The following is a 17,450-nucleotide window of genomic DNA, read 5'->3' as shown; positions in this document are numbered from 1 at the left end:
GTCGCACCTGGTGTCTGTCAACACCGCTTTCAAGGCCGAGCGCCCCCAGCTCGGTCCACACGCCTGTCCTGCCTTGCAGAACAGCGTCTCACGGCAACACGCAGTAACTTGGGAACGCCAGGGAAAACTCCATATGGATGCCCCCGCCGGCTTTCTGCTCACTGATTAGTCCCGCTTCTAAACGCTCACAGCAAAGGCGCATATATGCCCAGAGGCGCCTCTCCCAGCCCCTGACAGCAAACACACTCACCTGGGGCCTCTCTGACCTCCCGGCGGCGTCAGGCGCCAGGAACCTGGGCGTTTGCATCCGAAAGGACACGCGCTCGGTGGCCCGGCGCCCGCGGGCGCTTCGGGACCCAGTGCGCGCAGCTCGGCGCGCGGGGCAGACCGGAGCCACCCGTTTGGCACCTGCACGGGCCGCACCGGCACAGGCTCTTCCTCCAATCACAGGCCACTCCGCAGGGCGCGGGGACCCTGCCCGGGCCTCGGGTTCCCGGGTGCGTCTGCCTCAGCCGGTTGCGAGCGGCCCCGCGGGGTGTTAGCCCAGGCGGCTCAGACTCCAGGTCCGGAGCCGACACGGGAGCGCGCGTCCCTGGAGAGGGCGAGAGGGCAGCGCGGGAGAGGAGAGAGCGCGCGGGACCCGGGCCGGGAGGGGAGCGCAAGAGGGTGATGCTGATCCAGTCGGGCGCCGGCTGTCAGAACAGTCCGAGGCCGGCTCGGGGAGCCACTGAGACTTCAGTACCTCCTGGAGACCCAGTGAGGGCTGTTGGCAAAGAAGGCGAAGAGGAAGCCAGCCGCTCAGCCGGCACGCGCGCGCACACACACACTCACACACACACGCGCGCACACACGGGCACCCTCCTCCACCTCCCTCCCGACAGATCCGTACAGATGGATTCCTTCGCAGGAAAATAAAGAAGAGGGATGAAAGTAGGAGGGGCTGAAGCCCATCCATCTCTCCGCGAATTATTTGCATCTGAAAACACGAAGCTGGAGAGAGTTTTGAGAATTTTTTTCAAGCTTCATCCCTCCCACTCCGCTTTGCCTGTCGTGGAAGCCCTTGATCAATTGAGCTCCCGAGGCATGAAGGCAAAGTCATAAAACTAATCAGAACTTACAGTTTTCTTGCTTGATAGTTTTGCCCTTTCAATCTCTTCGGACTGCCCTAGTTCTACTTTCTTTACTTGCGGAAAATGTCCTTCCCTGCTGGGCTCTCTAATGCTAAACTTGCAAGATGTATGATTTACACCCAGGGTGGGACAGAGGACCCGCGTGAAGCCGGGAAAGAAAGAAGAGTGTCTGATATTTTATTTACAATGCGCCGCGGCTAGTTGAGTAGACCAGGCTTTGTTTTCCTCTGCTCTGGCACTTGGTTTAACCCCACGACTAGGTGTTCTGTCACAGGGGCTGGAAAGGTGAATAGATCATTTCCAAGTATGTTCGTTTTCATTTTTTCGCTTACTGACAGTGGAACTTGCCCTCCTCTTCCCTTAATGGTGATTCCTTGGATACTGGTTATAAGGACACAGGCTTGTTTGCGTCAGCATCTCAGATTTCTTGTGCACTCAAACACATTTGCTCTTCACCCAATCCAGCTTCTCCTGGTCATTTAATTGCATTCTCTACCCTACGCCCACCTACTCAGTATTGAATTCCATGCTAATAATTCCAACACCAGACATTTTAAACTCCATGTAAATTCCAGCTATCATCCTAATCTACTTACTTAACATTAATGCTTCATTTAAAAATTTACATTTCCAACTCCAAACTTCCCTTGATTCTGGCCTGCCTGCATGGTCTTCTCCCATCCAACTCTCAGGGATCACCCAGTATCAGGATGCTTACAGCCAACAATGGCTTGGTTTTCCCAAGTATGTACTTCTCTGCCAGGGGCACTATCTTTCTCCAGATACCCAAGTATTAAATGTTGGCTTTATTCCTGAGTTCTTTGAGGTATTTGTGTGGAAATCCTCAGCCACACTAGATCATAGCATGTCATTAAAAAAATATTAAATACATTTTTCTGTTTTTGCCTGATGGGCTGGTCTCTGGAATGAGAACTGTTCTTATGATTGTTCTGTACTAAAAATCTCAGGAGCATAAAGTATTCAGGATGACCAAGACACAACGTGTTTGGCCCATAGTAAATGTTTTTGAATAAAGAAGTGAAAGCTGGCATTCCAGCCAGCATTTCCCTCGGGGCAGGGTATTTGTAAACTGCTCATTGACTGGGCCACTCCCGCTGGAGAAGATGATAATGTGATGATAATCTCATACCATCTTTGTTTACAAGCTTATTTTAAGGAAAATATTTGGATACCATTAAAAGGTATTTCAGTGGTGCCTTTCCTCAAGTTTTCCTTTCTTTAATTTAATGATTCTATGTAACAGTTCAACTCCAATTCAGAATTTCATCCTGAACCATGCATCTCCATTCCTCTGTTTTAAACAGTTTCCTTAAACAATACTTTCTACAGTTTCTAAAAGGCATGAGGAAAGCTCATTAAACAAAATGCTGATTCTGGTTCTCACACTGACCAGCTGTCATCCAATTGTCCAAGATTGAGGAAGTTCTGGGTTTCTCTTGGCAAAAAGATGCAACTTATAGGGTCATGGTAGGGACAGGGAATAATACAGGCAGTTCCTGAGAGACACCCTTTCTATGGGTTGGCCAAGAATTGTCCCTATATGAGAGGATGGCACTTTCACTGAAATAGCATTAATGAGGATGAGTAAACTTTGTGCAGATCTGAAGGAACAATGGTTGATGAAGAGTGAGCAAGGTACAGGTTTGCAAAAGGAAAGGGTAAGCTATGTGTGGAAAGCATAAGTAGCACACAAAGTGAGAAAAACAGAAATGCACACTACTGTGGTGATTGCCATAAGCCCGATCTTGCAGGGCCTTCTAGCAGCTGGGAGACATTCATATTTTATTCTTAGCAGGAAGCCACACATTAACAACAACAAATAAAGGAAGAGCTCCATAGGTTTAAGGTGTGGTCAGGTGAGGATGAAGATGAGCTTTATTAGGTTATCTCTGTTCTGCTTTCCCCATGATTTTGGTTGATTCGAAAAACCTGATTTTATGAGAAAAACAAAAAAAAAGTTTTACAGTTAACAGAAAATTTCAAAGATGCTTCCCATTGTTTGGGAATCCAATAAAAAATGTAAATGTAAACCATTATTGCAAATGGATATTTATAAAATCCATGTTTCCTTATAAAATTAATTTTAATATATATATATACATATATATATATATGTGTGTGTATATATATATATATATATATATATATATATATGGTGGTCAGTTGAAGACTATTTTTTCTGTGCCATATGCCATCTATAAGCTTATAGATACTATTCTCTCATGCTTTTCTGAGTGTAGAAAACATTTCCATAGATAATTTATCTTCCAAAGAAGATTGATACAAGTTAGAAGTTTCTGATGGGATTATTTATTAGATTAAAATCATATTCACTAGATCCCAATCTTCCTTTAATACCAAAGATACCAATCAAGTATTTGATAGCTATGAACAGAAAAGAGATTAGTATTCAAAAAACTTCTGGGGGCCATAGGCAGGAAAACTTAGATGTGGCAGAAAAAAAAAAAACTCTCAAAAAGATTGAGATTCTCACTGAACACAGCTATTCATTAACTTGATAAATCTTTCCTGCCCCCTTGCTATATGATCTTGAAAAAAGAAGGTATGGATACCATGAAGTTCTTCTGGAACCTCCTAATCTATCTTGAAAACACAGAAGTCTCTGGTACATCTCCACACACCTGTCATTGCCTCACCTACACAATGTCAAGTGTGGGAGCACAAATAGGAAACACATGATAAAAGGTCTTGAAGGCACATGTGTAATGCTCCTATGGGGAGTTTTATCAAGAAAATGATCATGTTTCCATTAGAATAAGAACTCCCTAGATGCTCCATTAAGTCTGGCTTGGTGAGGGAAATGTTAAGAATATTTCAGAAATCAGGGTTAAAAAATTCTTGGCTTTGACTCTATTTGTGGCATTGACAGTATATGAAAATCCCTTGTGTATAATTAGAAAAAATAATCAGGTTCAAAGATTTCTTGATGAGAGTTACCAATGTAGCATCATGGAATCTACTTTCAATAGGATTTCACTGGTCACCATGGTCCTACCTAGAATTCTTAATTAGAAGAATCCAACATCTAAACTAACACATCTTTGCTTCTTAGATGTAATTAAGGACTCCTCTTTTATTATCTAAAAATCCAAACTTTGTACAAAAATGAATAATTACTTGGAGAGGATAACACTTAAAGAAAAATATACACAAAATAAAGGAACAGATTAAACAAATGTAAGTATTTTTAAGATGCAGGATACTTAATAAAATTTAAAAAATATTTTCCTTAAAAGTTCCTCTGGGTAAGTAATAGGTAATGCCCACATATGAGTGGTGAGAACATGGGGTTAACTGGATAATTCTCTAAACTGGGCTCACTGTACTAACCCCCACATATTTTCATTTTTAAAAAGTGATTACCTGCAACTCTGCCTGGCTTTCGTCAATAGGATATGTTACATTACCTGCAGAAGAGTTGCAGACCTGAAAAGCCCTTATAAAGAACATAAGTTATCCTCAAGGAGGGGGGTTGCTTTTCTGACCCTTATATAGATAAGGTCCTGGAACTCAGGGAAGTAAGGATAATCCATCCTAACTATAAAATCTCTAAGAATAGGATCCAGTTAGAATCAGCCAGCATGGGTCAAAGTGACCAGGACTTGTTATACATAGTGCAGACTTGAAAGTCTGGTATCCTCCTGCTGTCAGTCAGAGGTCAAGTGGTTGACTTTGCCAGGACCCTTTGGGAACATCCCTGGGACCCCCAACAAAACTGGTAGGCAGGAGGGTATGCCATCCTTCTCCTGAGACTCTCTCCTTTGAGAGTGTGCCCTTTCCCCCTTTTCTATCTCTTCTAATATCCTCACATTGTTACACTGGCAACATGTCTGAAATCCTCCTGGCATGATGGCAAGAACTGGCGAGAAAGGACACATGTGGCTGCCTCAGCTCTATGAGGCCAGTTCATGCCTTGTATCATAAATAAGGGACCAACAGGCCTTTTAAGGAGTCCCAGTGCTTAAGAGAACTGGACACACTCATGAAGAAAGGTAAGTGAAAACCCTCAGGGAAGATCTCTCAGAGGTTTTTGGTCTGTGTTGTCAAAGATGCTGTTTCAGCTCTGAGTTTGCAAGTAACATATTCTTCCCTGAACCACTTATAAAAATACCAAAGAAATGAAATAGTACAGGGTAGGGATGGGAATCAGAGGTAAAGAATCCATTTTAGCTCTGCCCAGCAAATGAGGCTGCTCCTAATATTCCAATCTCCTCCATACATTCAGGGCTCTTCCCTGGGCTTGAATATTCTCAGATGTTGAGGGTCATTGGTTAACATTTTAAAATAGAAATTTAATTTTCTGCTGCGACACATCAAATTCCTCAACATTTTCTTTCTGAAGAACAAACTCAAACAGATAAACATTTGATTTGGATTTGGTATTAAATGCCAAAGCAAGAGAACACTTACTTATTTAAATAGCATATGATACTACTGATGTGCAATTGTATCTCTGAATCCAGAATAGTTGGAACACAAATTACTTTTTAAAAAGCAACTCAAATCAAAATTGTCAGAAATAATACAGCTAGGCTGATGCTGTCTATTGAATTATAGTTGTTCTATAAAAGCCTTCTAAAACCTTCAAAGAGAAAAGCAATAATGCAAATTTCTGCTACACATTGCTCTATCTATCATTTTGTGATAAGTCATAGAATCTTTTGGAAAAAAAAAGTGGAATTTTACAATAATGCAACTTATCTCCAAACATATTGAGTGCGTGCTCTATGGCAGGTTTAATGCCACACATTGAAGGAGCTTCAAAGGAAAGCAAGGTTAAGACCTCAGGGAAGTATTTGTGCATCTGTAACTATGTAAAAGAGAGCAATCAAGTTACAATCAGTAAGAGAATAGCAGGCAGGGAGGTTCAGGATTTACTATTGGAGAGTCCTAAAAGCATCAACCAACAGGACATTTATTGTGCACCTTGGGACATGAATAGGATGTAGATAGGAGGAGGCAGCAGAAAATCAGGAAAATATTTGGATAACTTTAATTTCCAAGAAGAAATAACTATTTAATAAAAATTTAAAAGCAAAGGGAGATTCTCATATAATTCTCTACTCACCTAAAACAGAAAGAGGGCTCCCTAAGCTTGTGCTCACTTACTCCACTTCAGTTTGTATTTGGGACATACTTTCCCCTTCCCCCACCCCCACTGCATTGCTCTCAGCAGCACTAACCTGATTGCTCCCTGCATGTAGATCTAGAGAGCTGGCTGGCCCTGGGTTCTGCAGGTTTTATAGCCAGTGCCACTCAATTATATTTAGTGGTCTCCTAACACACATAAAATGTGCATGTAGGAATGACCCTACTTCCAGCAGATGCATGGAGCCAAGAGTACAGCTCCCTGGTGTATGCAACTTTGGGGCTAAACTCATATTCAAACGGAAATTCCAGAAGGAGAAAATGTGAGAGGAAACTGTGTACCTTTGGAAGAAAGCTTAGATGAAATGAGCAAGTTTCTTCGAAGGTGAATTTTTTAGAAAGATAAGCAAGCTTAATCAAATATTGAACTCTCACTGTCCTGGAAGATACTTATGGTGAAGAAGAGCAGTCCTCTTTTTATGAACTTGAACTACTTCATGCACAAAGGTGAATTCTGAAGCAGTCATTATCCTTGTGAAGTATAAGTGTCTCCACTTTCCACATTGAAATATGAAAGATTGGAAAGGAATGTAACAAGCATATCTCCTTCATGCCATTCCCATCCAGAAAACAATCATTCTAATCCTATAGTCGTGTGTGTGTGTGTGTGTGTGTGTGTGTGTGTGTGTGTGGAGGTCTCCTCCTTATAAAAGGCTAAATAAAAATGAACACAATTCAGACTGATGCTGTATAAGGGACATCATAAACAAATAGGCCTCATTAACAAAATAAAGCATAATATTTCTTAATGTATTTGTGTGAGAATAAGTTTTGGTAGAAATGAATAATCCTCATGCCATGTTTATTCGGTTTGGACATTTAACAATGTCAGAAACAAGTTATAATGTGTAGTGTAAAGATTTCTTTCAAAACCTAATTGTGAGTACAAATAATGGTCTAAAAGGGTTAATGAGCTTCATTAAGAAACTAAATTTGCAGGAAGCCACAGTCACTGAGGATAATCGGGCTCAATGCCTTATGCATGAATTGACCTAAATAAGACATCTTTGAAGATACTTAAGCGTGTTCCCTCATTTTATCAGTGATAAAACTGAGGTTCAGAAAAAGGTAAAGGGATTGGTTCTTAATCTCATGACAAACTTCATGTATGCAAGTAAGAACCAAAACCCAGCTATAAAAGCCAGGTGTGTCCACACTGCAAAATTCAAAGCAGGATTCCAACAGATCTAGATATTCAGATATAATTATTTTGCATTTCAAATACAGAAAGACTTTTGTTGACATTTCCTAACTTCTCTAGGAATTAGAATATGAATCTGATTAAGGTCTTTCTGATCTTTAATTTGATATACCTTATAGCTTGTTCTATAATGAATTCATAAATGTAACAATTGAACATATTTTTATAAATAATTCTGTAAACATGGCTTTCCATCACACCTAAAATTTTTATTGAAATACCAAAATAGATCATAATTTATACTATTGGGGAAATAAGAATTGTATGAATCATCTTCTATGGAGTAAACATTATAAACATTGGAGTACTATAAAATCTAAAGAATACACAACAAGAACAAGAACGTCAGCTGGTACTAGAATCCATATTGATTCACAATTCAGTTCATTTCTAGTATGAAATATCTAGTTTCTATCCAGAAGTTAAATACTTAATAAAACTGTGTTTATTAAAACATAGCACTGAAAAATTGCTGTATTATCGCTAGAAAAATTTTGGTTCCCTTCAACACCTCGTTATTTCCCGATAGATTAGGAGCATTAAATTATATCTTTTGTAATTGCTCAAAGCCAGCTCATTAACTGATCTTATGTGCTTAGATCTTTGGCTTGAGTGAATACTAAAAGGAATATGGCAAATAAGGTCTGTGTGGGTTTTAGTCTGATTTAATCAAGAGGTGCCAATACCTTCTTTGGTTATTCCCAACCTGCAGATAAATTTAGCCCACAAGGTGTCTTGAGGCACTTGATTGTTTGCTTTTATTTTTTTAATGTTTTAAGTGGCTTCCATTATTTATTATTAAAGATGATGCAGACAAGATTCTCTTTGTAACATCTGTAAAGTGTGGTGAATATGTGACCACACAGAGGCCTCATTTTCCTAGTGTACACAAAGACTAAACTTGCAGATTGTTTATTCCCTGGAGATGGGCCAGATAAGCTCCTGCTCACTGCAGTCACCTTCCTTTTTAATTTACCTATCAGGTTACTGTAGTCATGTGAGTTTAGAATCTCTAATATTGAAGGTAAGACATTCAAGTAGGCAGATTCCAAAGACTAAAGATTTGTTTATTTTTACTTAACTATCAGAAATAATTAATCTCATCATTCTCGTGCACAGTGGTGTCTGCACCATATATCTGAAGTGACTAGAGCCCTAGCACTGGCCCTTGTGCATCTCTCCATACCTGGAGCTCTTAATCCCATTCAGGGGGACACATCTACTTTATTATAGGTGAGTTTAAAATGAGATCATTTACCCATTTTACTTTTGCCATCAAAGTCTTCTAGGATTGGCATTTCTATGGATTTGCAAAGTGTCTCAACATTTCATAAATTTATTAGAAGCAAGAAAAACAAAAACAAGAATCGCCTCATTTTACAAAAACTAGTTGTGAAACTCTTAATTCTAGCCTCCCAAGTCCTAATAGGATGATCTAGAGGCTAATCAATACCAGTTTGGAAGGATTTATTTCTTTAAAGAATACAATTCTTTTTCAATTAGGCGCAGAATATTCTTCCATGTTTACCATACAAGATCTTGTTGTATTTCTCCACTTCTTATAACTGAGATGGTTTGATATTGCTACTTCTAGTTTAAATACCTGAAAGCTTGAAAATCACTAATGAGAACCACAGGAATGAATATATATACAATATTGAAATTTTATATTTTTAATTGCATATATTTAATTAGCACTGGAGATGTAATAATGCAGTTAAAGTAAAAGAAATATTTTTATACTTTAAGGCATTGTGATTTGAATTTTGGAATAAAATTCATTTTATGCACTTTAATAAATGTAAAGGGAATCAAAACTAATTCTTGAACATGTGTTAATATACAATGTGGGTAGATCCATTTATGCTTTTTTAAGAAAATTGTATAAACTTAAAATATTTTCAGAGCTTTTATATGTCTTTTTTATAACAGGATGAGGGCCATGAGTATTAAACATCTATACAAACCTGTCAGGCTCCTGATATATAAACGTATACCCTCAGATTTTCTCTCTACACATCTTTAAATATAAATTTTAAAAAAAATTTATTTGTTGATGGAACATTTATTTATATGTAGTGCTGAGAATCCAACCCAGTGCCTCATGCATGTGAGGCAAGTGCTCTACTACTGAGCCACACAACCCCATCCCTCTCTACATTTATTTCTATATTACATAAAGAATTATGAAACTACATAAAAGTAAAACGCCAATAGAAATATGGATATTGCAGTGGACTTTTGTTTGTCTGTTTTGTTTGTCTCCAAACGCCAACATGAAATGCAGGCACATGCACAGGCACACACACACAAAGATGCATCATCTGTCATTCATGCAAATAATGTCATGGTTGGAGGGAACAAAACTGCTCACAAAACACTTCTTGAAAAAAAAAAGTAATTAGTCCTATATAAGTATCTAAGTATTTTGTATCTCATCTTACATATAAGTAGGGTAAGAGAAACAGACAAAAATTCATGGAAAAATTAATCAATGTGAAATGTTCATTTTACAAAAAAAAAAAAAAAAGAAAGAAATAATAAAGGATGGAAGGAAGGAAAATAATGTGAAGAAAAAAAAATAAAAGAATCTAAACAAAAGAAACTAACAATTGCTTTTAACATTTCTGGCTATAGTATAACTGAATAACTGAATAATGAAAGTGAAGCTTAAATTCCTTCACACTTCTGATTAACCGAGTCTAAGATCTACCTATTAAGAATAATAGCAAGGAGGAGTGAAATGTAACTCTTCTACAATTCTTGAGTTCATTAGTCATTAATTGGGAAAACATCTTTTTCTGGCAATTTCTTTAAAGAAAACACTTTCTTTTCACCCATCCTGAGAGAACACACAAAAGAACTCCACTGTGTGCTGGGCTCCAGGACCATGCTTCCCTCACTTGAGATCATTTATTTTGCCCCTTTTGAAAAGGTATTGTCCTTAGCCAAGACCCTTGTGAAAGGCAACAGATGCTGCTAAGATTATACAAGCCTGTCCACTATCCCCTTTCATTTTTAAAAGAAGAAAGAGAGAGAGAGGGAGGGAGAAGAGACCAAGCCTTGCTTTAAATCATTGGACCGTTTTACACTTCAGCAAATCTGTTTGCACATGCTCTGCCGGCCTGGCAGAAAGGGCTGAGCCTTTTACATTCAGCTTGAGGTCAATCGTAATGTGATGTTCAGTGGTCCTCACACTTTTCACATGAAGCAGCTGCCTCTGATTGCCAGAACAAATTGAGGTGATTCAAGCCACCAGCAGGGCATAAGTATAACTTCCATTCACTGGGAAGGAAGGAAAAAGCTTAGAGCAGAATGATTGGGGTTACCTACAATAAACCGTAGGATTAGATTGGATACACTTGATATTAAGACATGGTCATTTTGAAAAGCAGACCATAATGGCATAAGGGACTACAAGATGGTTATATGAAAGACAATGGGAAAAATAGTGATTGGGTCTTTATTAAGTTACACCTAATTATCAAATGCCCTATAGGCTGTGTGTGTGTCGTCATAGCACCTGAGGAATTCTCAGGGGCGCTGAGATACATAACTCCAGATGTGGCACACAGGGAAGGGTCAGCTGAAGACATTTATAGAGGAAAACCATCAGGAAAGCAAGAGGTGAGTTTAAGCTAAGTGAGGGTTAGGCAAAGCTTGATAGATTGTTTTCTGATTTAAGCATCGATCAGTTTAAAACTAATAAGCTAGATTTATATTAGAAAAAAACAGTAAAAGAGAATACGTCTAAATAGTGAGAGAAACCAATTAAATGAAGAGGAGCATAAGTTGATTAACATAACACTATTGTTTTGATTCAGGGTTTTTGAAATGATTAGACAAAAAAAAAAAATAAATGTATGTGCTTCAATTCAAAGGTCTCATATTTGGGGCAGGGATTGTGGCTCAGGGGTAGAGTGCTTACCTAGCATGTGTGAAGCACTGGGTTCGATTCTCAGCACCACATACAAATAAATCAATAAAAATTTTAAAGGTCATCAACAACTAATAATAATATTTTTAAAAAGATCTCCCATTTACTTTTAAAATCAATAAAATACAATGTCCATATTCTATTACTTGAGATAAGAATATTTAGAAAATATTATCAATGAATACATGAGATCCATTTTCTTCTTTGATGACATTATATTTCGTGGATTTATAGCATTGATGTTGCATTTTTCAGTACCCAATATTTATTTAAAGTCCAGGATAATTATTCCATGAAACCTGTACAATTCCAAATCTTCCATTTATGGTCAGCAATGAGATGTTTATATACAGAGCTTTTGCTTCAGAATCTTTGTCTTTTTATCCCCAGTGGAACTGCAGGTTATAGCATCTCTTGTCCATGTTGATACAGCTGCATAGAGAGTCTTCCATACTATATATATTCAGTCAATACATGAATTATGTTTGAGTAATGATAGAAGTGATCATGGGTATGTAATAGCAACACGTGCAGACATATGAAAGATACTGCACATTTCCCCACTGTCATTAAACACTTAGCACATGTTTTTATCAAGTTTGTCACCTTGAAAAATACAAGGGGAAAACTGCTCTGGCAATGGGAACCACTGGCCTTTGTTTTACTGAGTGAAAGCTGACCTTTAACTGAAGTGCATGGTCATTTACATAGGAATTGGCTCTGCTATTTCTGAAAGGATGATGATCTAAAATCTCCATAGTATTTAAAATTGAGATCTTTCTTCCATTCCTCCTTTAGATGTTTTTTTTTTTCTCCAATTCATAGCCCTTTCAATGACTGACAATTAAAATGTTCTTTAATTTGCTGTTTTATATATCTTAAAATTATTTTATGCTTTGAAATCATGTCCCTAAATTCTGGAATTCACAGATACCTTGGAATTTATCCACAGGTCCTTTGGATGTGTGTTAGATACAAGTAGAAGTAGCTCTTCAAGATATATACACAATTAATAGTGAAACATGGTATCTCTGTTTAGGAAGTTAATTACCCTACTGATACTATTGCTAAGAGCTCCAAACCAGATATAAATTCAGGGTATTGATCTGTTAAGATAGAGTTAAGAAGGCGTATGGCAGCACAATGAAACCTGTAGTGAAACTAGTAGCAAGGAAGTTAGTTCATGTCTAAAATCGTCACGGAAAATAGACAAAGCTATTTGAAATAGGGAAAATGCAGCCAGTGATAAATATTGAGAAAAAAAAAATCAGTTTTTCAATGCACTTTCAGACTACTGGGGGCGGGAGTGGAATATAAAGTAAAAAGGGAACAGATTGTCAAAATAAATTGACCTGTAGCTAATAAAACAAAATGCATTAACTATCCACAAGTAGTTTTTAGAATAACATTCCAGGATTAAAAAGAGTTTTAACCCATGTAACTCTAAGCAACAGGATGTGAAGGAGAGAAAATGATCCTAAAGATAATTCAACATTCCTATGAGGAAGACTAGCATCTGCAGTTACAGTACACTAGCTGGAACGGATTGCTCCAGCTATAAATCTTCATGCTTCAGGGCAGAAGCTGCTCACCAGATGGGTCAGGAAGATATTCTCCCCTATGGTACACTATTGTGAAATTAAGTGTATTATGGGAGGTTTATTCCTCTTAGTGAAACATCTGGCACAGCCACCAATCGAGATCTACCCTCTGTCACTATTATTTCTCACAAAATCAGTTATACCAACATCTTTTGTATGATTCTTACTGTATGTCATATCTAACCCTTTCGTCCTTAAAGAATTTTAAACTTTCATTGAACTTCCAAGGAAAGAAATGGGAAATTATTTGGAAATAATTTTCAATTCTAACTGAATTTTCATTGGTCTTTACTGAATAAATTGTAATAGTAATAACGATATGGAAGGAAAAATATCCATAACGTGTAAGGTGGCCAAGACTGGCATTTATCCATCAATACAGATATTTCTCTTTTTTGCAAATGACATTTTTCAGTCTCCTTTCAGTTGAACAAGAGAAGAATCTGTGTCTCCTAATGGAATGTGAGTGCAGTGATCTGTGCAACCTCTATTCACGTGGCTATGAGAAATTCCACACCTCCACCCTCTGTTCTACCCCCTTCCCAGTGTCTGAAAAGCTCAGGTCCACAGCAATCTTAGATGCTACCTGCTACATATGGCAGAGACTCTGTCAGCCTCAGCCACTGAATAGTTTGGTGCTCAGGGACTACTCATTTCATCTCCAAAATATTATCAGGGAGACAAATAACATTTTATCTTTTTGATCCGTTGTCTTTGGGGTTGTCTCTGTAATGATAGTGTGTCTATCTTAATGCATCAATAATTTTCACTTTTATATGTATTAATTCTCTTTTACAGAAATTTAAAATCTCTAAACAACAAAAGTATAGAGTAGGTATAAATATTATTATAATCTAATAAAAATGTTTCACATACATAAAAATTTAAATTTAAACACATGAAACATTTTTGCATCTTTCCAATACTCATGAATATTGTTTAATGATGTACATTAAGGCTGATACACCATAATTATGTGGCAGTTCTTCTCATTTTATATGTTATATTTAGCCTTATTTTAAAAGGTGAGGATTCTGAAAAAAGATTTCTTGAGTTAGAATTCTGGTTGTACTGCTGACTCATGACTTTGAGTTCCTGAGCCTCTTCTTATCTGTATATTGAAATTATCACAATATCTACATGGTCAGTACAACAAGAATATTACATAGGATAAGGTATGTTTAATTTTTAAAAGATTCCCTACTGTTTTGAAAGCACTCAATAAATTTGAGTTGCCAATTAAATATTAGTATCCAAATATTTTGCTGTTATAATCTGCAATTAATATCTTTATATACACAAAAATATTCTCCCTTATGAAAATTTCCTTTGAAGAGCTTAATACTTCATTATTAGTCTGAAGACATTTAAATGAATGTGGTCCTATGGATATGTTGCTAGATTTTCATTCTATGAGAAATTGGTTACATTTTCCATTTGGTTTCACTGAGAAAGAATCCCATGTGCATGAACATTGGATTCTTTCAATCATCCATTTGAAGGTTAATCATTTCTTGTGTCCTTCATCTCAATGTCTTCTAGGCTTGTTTAAGTTTCCCAAATGTGTTATATTAAAAGCATCATGTGCTAAATGGTAATCACACTACAAAACAAATGTCTTTGTTTCCTCCTCAATTTGTTTTATTTTTAAAAGTTCTTCCCTTTCTTATTTGTTACTACTTGACCATCATGCCCTAAATCTCATGAAACTACTTAGGTTTAGGATTATCCTAGAGATTGGACGACCCCCATCTTTTTAAATTTTAGTTTATGGAGAAAATGTAGTATCTCCATATCAAGTCAAGATAGCATGTGTGTAATGTCTCATTTCTTGGATATAATTGCTATGGTCCACATGGATCTATCCTTGTTGGAATCACTTATACTTGAGAGTCTCTCTTTGGAATAGATCTTAACAATATTTTTATACAACCATCAGCATTATAACTGACAACAACCTCAAACATGGAGATTGTTTTAAGCTAAAGAATTTGCTATTGAGTTTAGAATTGTTTTTCTATGTTTATTCACACACTTGTTATGCTTTAGTTTTAAGAAATTTGAAATAAAACATTTAATTTTACAAGATTTATTGCACCTGCCTCCTTCTGTAAAGTTTGCTCAGAGGAACTGTTTTCAGCAAATGAATTCTACACTCAGACATCTCAGTTGGCATACCATAGGGACTTCAGACTGACTGTTTTCAAATAAACTTCAACAAAGTATAATCAGGAGAGAAAGGGAATACATAGAGGAATAACCCTCTAGGAAGCAATGACCCTGATAACACACACACAGAAAAAAAAATTACGGTGTTACATATTTTTTTCTTTACTAGTGTGTAAGCCCTTTATAGAGCTCAAAATTCTGATATCTCTACTCTGCTCAGATGATGGTTGATCAAGAGTGTCTTCTTCATATGACCGCACAAGTTAGCAAGAAGTTAGACAAGGGTAAAGTGACTTTAAAAAAAGAATACCCATAAAAAGCCAATGAATGCATGAAAAATCAAATAGTACAAGAAACAACAAATATTTCCTTAGATAAGGCACAGCAAATACTAGCAAAGTCGAGCACAGCTGGGACCACCAGGCCTGGATTTCATCCGACAGAGCAGAGTGTGTGCTACAGCATCTCAAGTATAGGAGCCCCAGAGAGCTGTGCCATGCAGTTCTGAGAAGAGTCTGTACCCACCTAACAGAGGAGAAACTGTCTTGCAGAACTAGGGACTCACATTAGTTCACAAAAGAATCATGAGGGAAATACCTAGTTATTCCTCAATACTGGTCCAGCAACCTGAGTTTAAGGAGGGTGACTGTCTGCCTTGGCTGTCATTGGGACAATCCTTGTTTACATCTCCTGTCCCCAGAAAAGATCAGTGCAGCATTTCACTCATAAATATGATCTGGCATTGAACTCTGGATTTTCCACTCACTTTGGCAGTAGGACAGTACAGGGTCACCATGCTGCCTTGTATTTTATCTCATCCTGACATCCACTCTGCCAATACTGGCAATTGCTACAATGCAATACATACAAGCTGCAATCAATGAATTGTTGGAAGGCTGAAGGAAAGACATTCTATTCATCTCTCAATCAACTTCATAGGGCGGCACCCTCAAATTCATCATGGCTCAAGGGTTGGCTCTAAATGTATGATGCTTAGAAAGCTGATTTTTCAACATACAGGAAAAAGGAGTGGTCTCACCTTAACCCAGCTCAAAAAGAATGATCTACCCCAGTATGTCAATTTATAACAAGCACTCTAATTGGAGAGGCAACTAGGCATTCCATCTGCTGGCATGCCACATGGGAAGACACACTATAATCAGCCCTCTACTTGGTGAGCCTGAAATCACAATGAGGATTGTTAGTGATGTGATTTAAAAGTGCAAAGGTGTCAGGCTAAAATAGGCTCTTGCATATCTTGCCAAATGGCTTATTATTTAGGAGGGTGTTTCCATATCTTACTGATATCTCTTTCTTATTATTACTTTACTTCTCTAGATATGTTAATCACCCCCCCCCCAAGCTCTGTCTTATCATGAGCTGTTTCCTTCAATTCACTGGATTTCTAATCAGTTCCTCCAGAGACATAAGGGGCTCTGTCCAGTTATGAAATCTTTCTTTCTCTACTGTCACCTCTTCCACACTCATATATGCATAGTAGTGCAAGAATCCCCAGCAGAAACATCTCCCAGTAGTTGTGAGAATGAGAGATAGTGGATCATGGTTTATATAAAAGCCTATGGATTATCGTAATGTATTTTCATAGTGCATTAGAATTAGGCTGTCACATAGAAACAGCTTTTGTTTCTGAGTGAAGAGCCTGTGATATGCTTTTGTGAAATAACAGCAAAAACAAATAAATACCCCCCTGCCAAAAAAAAAAATTAAAAAAAAGAGAGAGAGAAAGGAGAAAGTATTAGCATTTGCTGAAAGACCTTATGAAAGATTGGTATCCTCAGAGTCTACAAGAGTAAGTGACTTCTTAGAATTGTTTTGGGGAATGTGCGTGCATATAAATGCCTGCTCAAGTTTCAACTGGCTCCTCTGCAGAACATCCTATCAAGTCACATCCTAAGTCAAATTAAGTAGTATAAACAGCTGTGTGTTATTGGCAGGGGATGCACACAATACATTTTTGAAAAATTGTACTGTTCATTTGAGAACTTACTCTTTGTGTCTGCTGATGAAGCTTGCCTACCATATTGATGCCTTTGTGCTGCAATTACTTTTTAAAAGAGAAACCTGATGGGACCTCTTTTATGTTTGGAATGGCTGTGTTAATAAGCCAGCCTCTGTTACACCAGGGAGACAGCTGATATTCACAAGTTAGTACTGGTTTTTAGCAGTTGATCTGCATTTAGTGTTGGTATTACCTTTAGTGA

General features: G+C 37.7%; 1 protein-coding gene across 1 annotated transcript in view; it reads right to left on the bottom strand.

The window, feature by feature from the left end:
* The window catches only part of Cdh7 (cadherin 7), a 122,125-nt gene extending 120,820 nt beyond the window's left edge, over positions 1-1,305 (bottom strand). Inside the window, exon 1 of the mRNA XM_015499558.2 lies at positions 251-1,305. The gene's annotated coding sequence lies outside the window, so the exon portion shown is untranslated. The remainder of the gene's footprint in view (positions 1-250) is intronic.
* Positions 1,306-17,450: the final 16,145 nt, after the last annotated feature.

The sequence above is a fragment of the Marmota marmota genome, unplaced genomic scaffold (genome assembly GCF_001458135.2).
Source record: "Marmota marmota marmota unplaced genomic scaffold, marMar, whole genome shotgun sequence".
Taxonomy (NCBI): Eukaryota; Metazoa; Chordata; class Mammalia; order Rodentia; family Sciuridae; genus Marmota; species Marmota marmota.
This window is presented reverse-complemented; position numbering and strand designations above follow the sequence as displayed.